The sequence below is a fragment of the Triticum dicoccoides genome, chromosome 6B (assembly GCF_002162155.2).
Source record: "Triticum dicoccoides isolate Atlit2015 ecotype Zavitan chromosome 6B, WEW_v2.0, whole genome shotgun sequence".
Lineage (NCBI taxonomy): Eukaryota > Viridiplantae > Streptophyta > Magnoliopsida > Poales > Poaceae > Triticum > Triticum dicoccoides.
This window is the reverse complement of record NC_041391.1, coordinates 225934972-225940928: the sequence shown is the minus strand read 5'-3', so window position 1 is coordinate 225940928 and position 5957 is coordinate 225934972. Positions and strand designations below refer to the sequence as shown.

Sequence of the window (5957 nt, the reverse complement as noted above, 5' to 3'; positions counted from 1 at the left end):
GATTAAAACTTCATACCCATAAGTATTGCGTGAGTGTTAGCAATTGTGAAAGATTAAATGATAGTTGAGTATGTGAATTTGCTGAAAAGCTCTTATATTGACTCTTTCCGATGTTATGATAAATTGTAATTGCTTCAATGACTAAGATTATAGTAGCTAGTTTTCAATGAAGTTTCTGATTCATACTTTACATTGTAAATAGATTGTTATTTTAGCATAAAAAATCATATGACAATATATATATATATATATATATATATATATATGTGTGTGTTGTTCTAAGAATGATCATGATGCCCTCATGTCCGTATTTTATTTTATCGACACCTCTATCTCTAAACATGTGGAAATATTTTTGATTTCGGCTTCCGCTTGAGGACAAGCGAGGTCTAAGCTTGGGGGAGTTAATATGTCCATTTTGCATCATGCTTTTATGTAGCTACCCAACCTCAGACGGTCAAGCCTCTGTGTATCCATGCCATCCCTGGATCAGTATGCTGGCACACCCAGTACATCAGTGTATATATCAAAGTGCAATCACATGTATAAGTAACATAAAACTGATATATACCTCATAAGTCTCAGCGGAAACAAGTAATCGGGTGTGGAGTCCCATCAACGCCATCGGCAGGTTGAGTGTAGACCGTAACCCTGTATCGTAACTTTTACTCATCGTAGAAATAATCCTGCAACATAATATGTTGCAGCCATGTATGTCAGTACATTGGATGTACTGGCAAGATCACTATAAGAAAAACAAATGATAAACTATACTATATGCAATATGGCTTTATGGCTCTGTGTTCGAGTTTTGTTTTGCGTAAAAGCTGGTTTATTTTTCCCTACAACAAAAGAATATCATGAGTCTGTACTATGGAGTTTTTCTATCATGACATGGTTCCGCCAACCGATGTCTCATAGCCCAAATCATCAAAAGTTGCCCACAATTATGTTATCAATCTGGTGTTGAGAGTTTCGAGATAGATCCAAGTCCAGATGCTCAAATTGTCCGTAACCGAGGACACGGCTAATCAATTAGGTTTAAACCCTCTGCAGAGGTTTGTACACTTTACCCGCAAGATTAGATCCCTCTTTTTTACGTTCTCGTACTTCAGAGTCTTTGAGAACGATGACCGAAACATGGTTTTCCAAAGAGTTTCCCCGACCACTGTCCGGTGCTCATCCAATCCTATCGTAGTTCTACATCTGCTAGCATCGTCCCAGCCAGAGTCACAACTAAGGTCAACCGAGCCAGAGCCCATAGTGACTTGCGGTTGCACAGGTAAGCTTCCTGGCATGAAGTATTCTTCCGTCTCTTTGAGTCTGGGTGAAGCTTTCCGCAAGATGTCATGGCGCTTCTCCATGCATCCCGGCCATCCACTGGTTGCTCCAGGGTGCCCGTCAACCGTCCTTCACGTCTTGAGGCCTTGAAGATGCAGTCCTTGCATATGCCATCATGGAGTTGTCGTCATTGATGTAGAGTCCTACTTCTTCACACCGCTCTCGTGCACTCATACCAAATCCCGTCTACTATAGCGTAGCATTAAAATAAATAACGTCCCGGGCTTGGTAACGGGATGATGGGTTCCTACCTCATGCATACTACTCAACTACAAGAATTCAATATCACTACTGGAGGGTTGTTACAAAGATGCTCCTAAATGCAATAAAAACAAAGGTATGAAAGCATGGTCAAAGTGAACTTGCCTGGTTACTTGATGAAGATATAACGCTCTCACAAAACTTGATAGAACTATTCGTCACTCTTCGAAGAAAAATCTATACAAGTCAAACATAGCATTCACATAAGCACTCATTCTAGCAAGCTTCGAAGAAAAATCTATACAAGTCAAACATAGCATTCACATAAGCAGTCATTCTAGCAAGCAACTTCTAGCAATCAAAATAACAATTCAAACAACCAAGAAATCTCAATAACAAAACTCAAACAAATTCAAAGGAAGCTTCAAATAAAACTAGAAAGAAAAACTACTAACGAAGAACTATGACTTTGCTACAAACATCTAATATAGTTTTGCACTAAGTAAAAACTTAACAACAAAATACTAAAGTAATAAATTAACAGAAAATAAAAAGTAAAACAATTAAGTTAACAGAAAGTATTTTTCATAAAATTTTAAATGCCAAAAGAAACAAATAAAAAGCTTTTATGAAACACTAACAATGACCTAAACAAGTTTTCATACAAAACTAAATAAAATAAATTTTTAAAAGAAGAATAAAATTGTCTACTGTTCAATAACAGAAACAAAACTAATTTTGTCAAAAGTGATGAAAAGTTCTAATTTAAACATTTAAATACTAAGGAAAAAGAAAATAACACTAAGCTATGTAAAACAGTACTGTTTTGCCTAAAATCCTATTTTAAAATAAACAAAAACTAATTTTAAAAAGCCAGCTGTTTAGACAAAAGATCAAGTGATCACTAGCAAAAAGTATAAATCAAAAAGCTAGTTTTAAATAAAAGTTATTAGCAATCTAGTGTTTGTAACAAATCTGTTTGAACTCGAAATTTAAAAAAAAAAATTTTTTTTTTCGTTGGGCCCACGGGATAGATAGGATTTTTGTGAATCCGTAGCAAAAAGAATTATCAAAATCGGAGTTGTAGAAGTAAAGATACAACAAAAACAAATTTGGATCTAAAACTCAAAACGGGTTTTTTCTAGAAACGTTAAATTGTGGCTAGATGCCACTTGGCGAGCTGTTGTTCGCGGAGGGTGTTCGCTACGTGGGCTACAGGTGGACGGCTGCTATCTAAGGCTTTCGGCGGTGTCGGCTTATTACACAAAGGACGCGTCTAGTGGGCGGCCGACTGCCCACTAGCGCGATCGAGCGGCCGGCCGAAAAAGGTAACCCCTGTCCCCCGCGAAACAGAAAAGTAAGGGGCCACCATCCCGACCGATTGAGCGGCCACCAAATCGACCGATCGAACAGAACCCCCCCCCCCACGTGGCCAGCTGTCCCTAGCTCGCCCCCACGCCCGCTCGCCCCAGCCCCTCCCACGCTGCCTTCTTCTTCTTCTGCACGCCAGAAGGAGACCCAACAGAATCGCCCCCGGCCCTTCTTCCTCCTCCTACACAGCCGCCATGGGAGCCCCAAAGTAGAAGAAGGAGCTGCTTCAAAAAAGAAGATCTAAGGGCAGGGTGTTCAAAGCCATACCAGGCAGCAGCATCAAGTAGGTAAGCCCCCTCTGCCCCTCTTCACTTCCCACTTTCTTCTACTGCATATATGTAGGCATATGTAAACCCTCTTCTCCATGGATCTAGCACAAATCCATGGAGAAGTTGCTTCAAAAAAGAGGTGAATCTGGCACATCACACCACCCTCCACCCCCTCCCCCCCATGAATGACATATTGCAACTGAAAACAACTACCACGAATTACTATGCAACTAACCATGGGTGGAAGCCTACTATTTCCTGGGTTGTGCAACTAAACACAAGTCATTTAGGTTTTGTTGCACAGCTGCCTAGTTGCACATTAAACATGGTTTGAGACCAACTTTACTGAATATGATGCATGCCAAGCAAGCTTCTACCGCCTGGATGTGTTAAACAAGCCAACTAAGACAAGTTCTCTGGCCAATTAAAACATGACTAAAACATGCATTGTATCCCACATGCACTGGATATTTGTGAGTGGACACTTTAGAAAACATGTAGTATATGTGCAATAAGAACATGTTTTCTAGCCAACTAAACATGCATGTTGGCCAAAACTGAAAAAATGTATCCTGGCCAACTGAAACATCTATTCTAGCCAACTGAACACATTAACTATCTGTAATGCCCCAGATTTCTTTTGCTAATTGATTGTGCCAATATGCTTAAATATATAGATGAATAAGATAAAGTCGATATTTGTAGACTATGATATAAAATAGGAAAAGGAAAATGAGAGAGAGAGAGACTATGGGAAATAAATGGAAGAGGCGTGTTGGCATTTGAACCTTGGACCTCTCAGTAGTAGGCTGAATACCAGTTGGCCCATGTGGTGCTTTTGACTAAATAGCAGATTTTAGCTCTTTAAGCCTTCCAAAACGAGAGGAAAGAAAATCCTATATGGGCTCAAGGCCCAGTCAGACTTGGCGTAGCCATCGGTCGCTCCTTGCGCCGCTGTACGCTGCGCCCAAATCCTGTTTCTCTCCTGTTACCCCTCACCAAAGCCTTCCTCTGGTCTTCCCAACAGAGGTTGCTGCCGTCGCTGCTGCTGGTGGTGGTTGCCGCCGCCGTGAGCCGCGAGGTTGCTGCTCTCCCCGACGCATCTCCTCTCCGTGGTCGTTGCCGAGCAGGGGTGGCTGCTGGGCGTCGTGTCGCTAGCAGTACGTCCCAGTTCTCCTTTTCTATGGTGCCTCCTAGGTCATAATTAGGGATTTGGGTAGCAGTTGATAGTTTAGAATTAGATTCGGGATTTGGAAAGGGATTCCTGAACCAATTTGCAAATTCATTGGTGATCTCCATGCTTTTAGCTATTTGGTATTGACACCCAGGCTGGACCTTCTCTTTGTTAGTTCCTTTGATTAACCAAATCAATTGGGGATGATAGCCCATCTATATTTTTGCGAGGTGTTGATTGCTTCCATGTAAAATCTGGAGCGTTGGGTATCTCTCCTTGTAAACTGAACTTGGTTCGGTTAATACTGCACATAAACTACACAAGAACTGAACTGTCAGATCTGGACAGCCAGCTTCTAGGTGAAAAACGGGATAGTTATGCTTAGAATTTTGAGTTGGGCTCTACATATGATTTGTAAAGCATGTTCTAAGGTTTCCGTGGAGTACTTAATTGCCTCGTTTGGATGTACGGTTTGAGAGCAGCCGTCTATTTGGTTTGCTGTCCAGAAATACAGTTTTCTGCATACAGTATTTTCATTTGGGAGATTAGGACCTGTTAAATGTGGAATTAAAATAAAGTTATAACATGATATTTGTAGATGCTGTTCTGTAGATGATTAAACACATATCATTTATTATATTTTGTTTGGTATATTAAAACCTATGAAGTTATCAAGGTGGGCTGTACTATGTTGGACAGAATTTTAATGTATGGACTTGGGTAGAGGAGCAAGTATATATTCTCAGATTTCATCAATGTTGATTGATATGCACTGGGGTCTTATGCGTAGGAGCGAAGCTGAATTATATATGCTTAGAAGTTAAGTCCATGTTTTTGTATTGGTTGTGATATATGCCTGCTTACAGGTGTTGGTACTTCTGGTTCAGGATCCTTTAACCCACAAGTTGTGCCCCGCGGTTGAGGCAAGTTCATGACAGGATAACGACGTTGCATATCCTCTGCACTTCTTTTGTATCTTAATATTCGTCCATGTCTATGATGTTTATTGTGATGGAGATGACGATGACAAAGACATGTTGATTCAAGTTCTTTGCTTGCATTTGCATATTTGCATACATGATGATCGTGAAAGAAAGAGTTCCCTACCTTGGGTAGGCACATTGAGACCTCCATTGTTGGGTTGCGACCTACTGTGGAGGCAACCTCCACAAGTTGGAGTGAGTGGACTCGAGCGATACCGGTATACGCAATGAAATGAGATGAGCATGTAGGCACGTAGGGCATGAATACAAGTGTTGATTGCTGATGAGTGTATGGTGCTTAATAGAGATTTGGTATCTTGACATGTGTAATGCTTACTATTCATGGATGTACTTGCTGAGTCTTTGTACTCATCCTTGTTGCTTATTTGTTTTAGGTAAATCCTGAGGACGACATGCATGGGAGTCTTGGGAGTAGCATCTTCACCGTTTTCACTTCACGGAACTCACACCTATTGTCCTTTAGGACCGTGTTTTGAGAACCTAGTATAGTTGTACTTTACTACCTGTGGTGGTTCATCTTGAATTGGAGAGATACCCTCTTGGTCTGTATGGCTTAGCTAATTTCCCCTTAAGACTAACGCTATCGCCTAAAGTTAC

General features: G+C 40.7%; 1 long non-coding RNA gene across 1 annotated transcript; it reads left to right on the top strand.

Annotated features, from left to right (window-relative positions):
- Positions 1–4034: 4034 nt before the first annotated feature.
- LOC119325936 lies at positions 4035–5270 on the top strand. Its single transcript, XR_005157745.1, has 2 exons — positions 4035–4342; positions 5223–5270. It is a non-coding gene; the product is annotated as an uncharacterized LOC119325936 (long non-coding RNA).
- Positions 5271–5957: the final 687 nt, after the last annotated feature.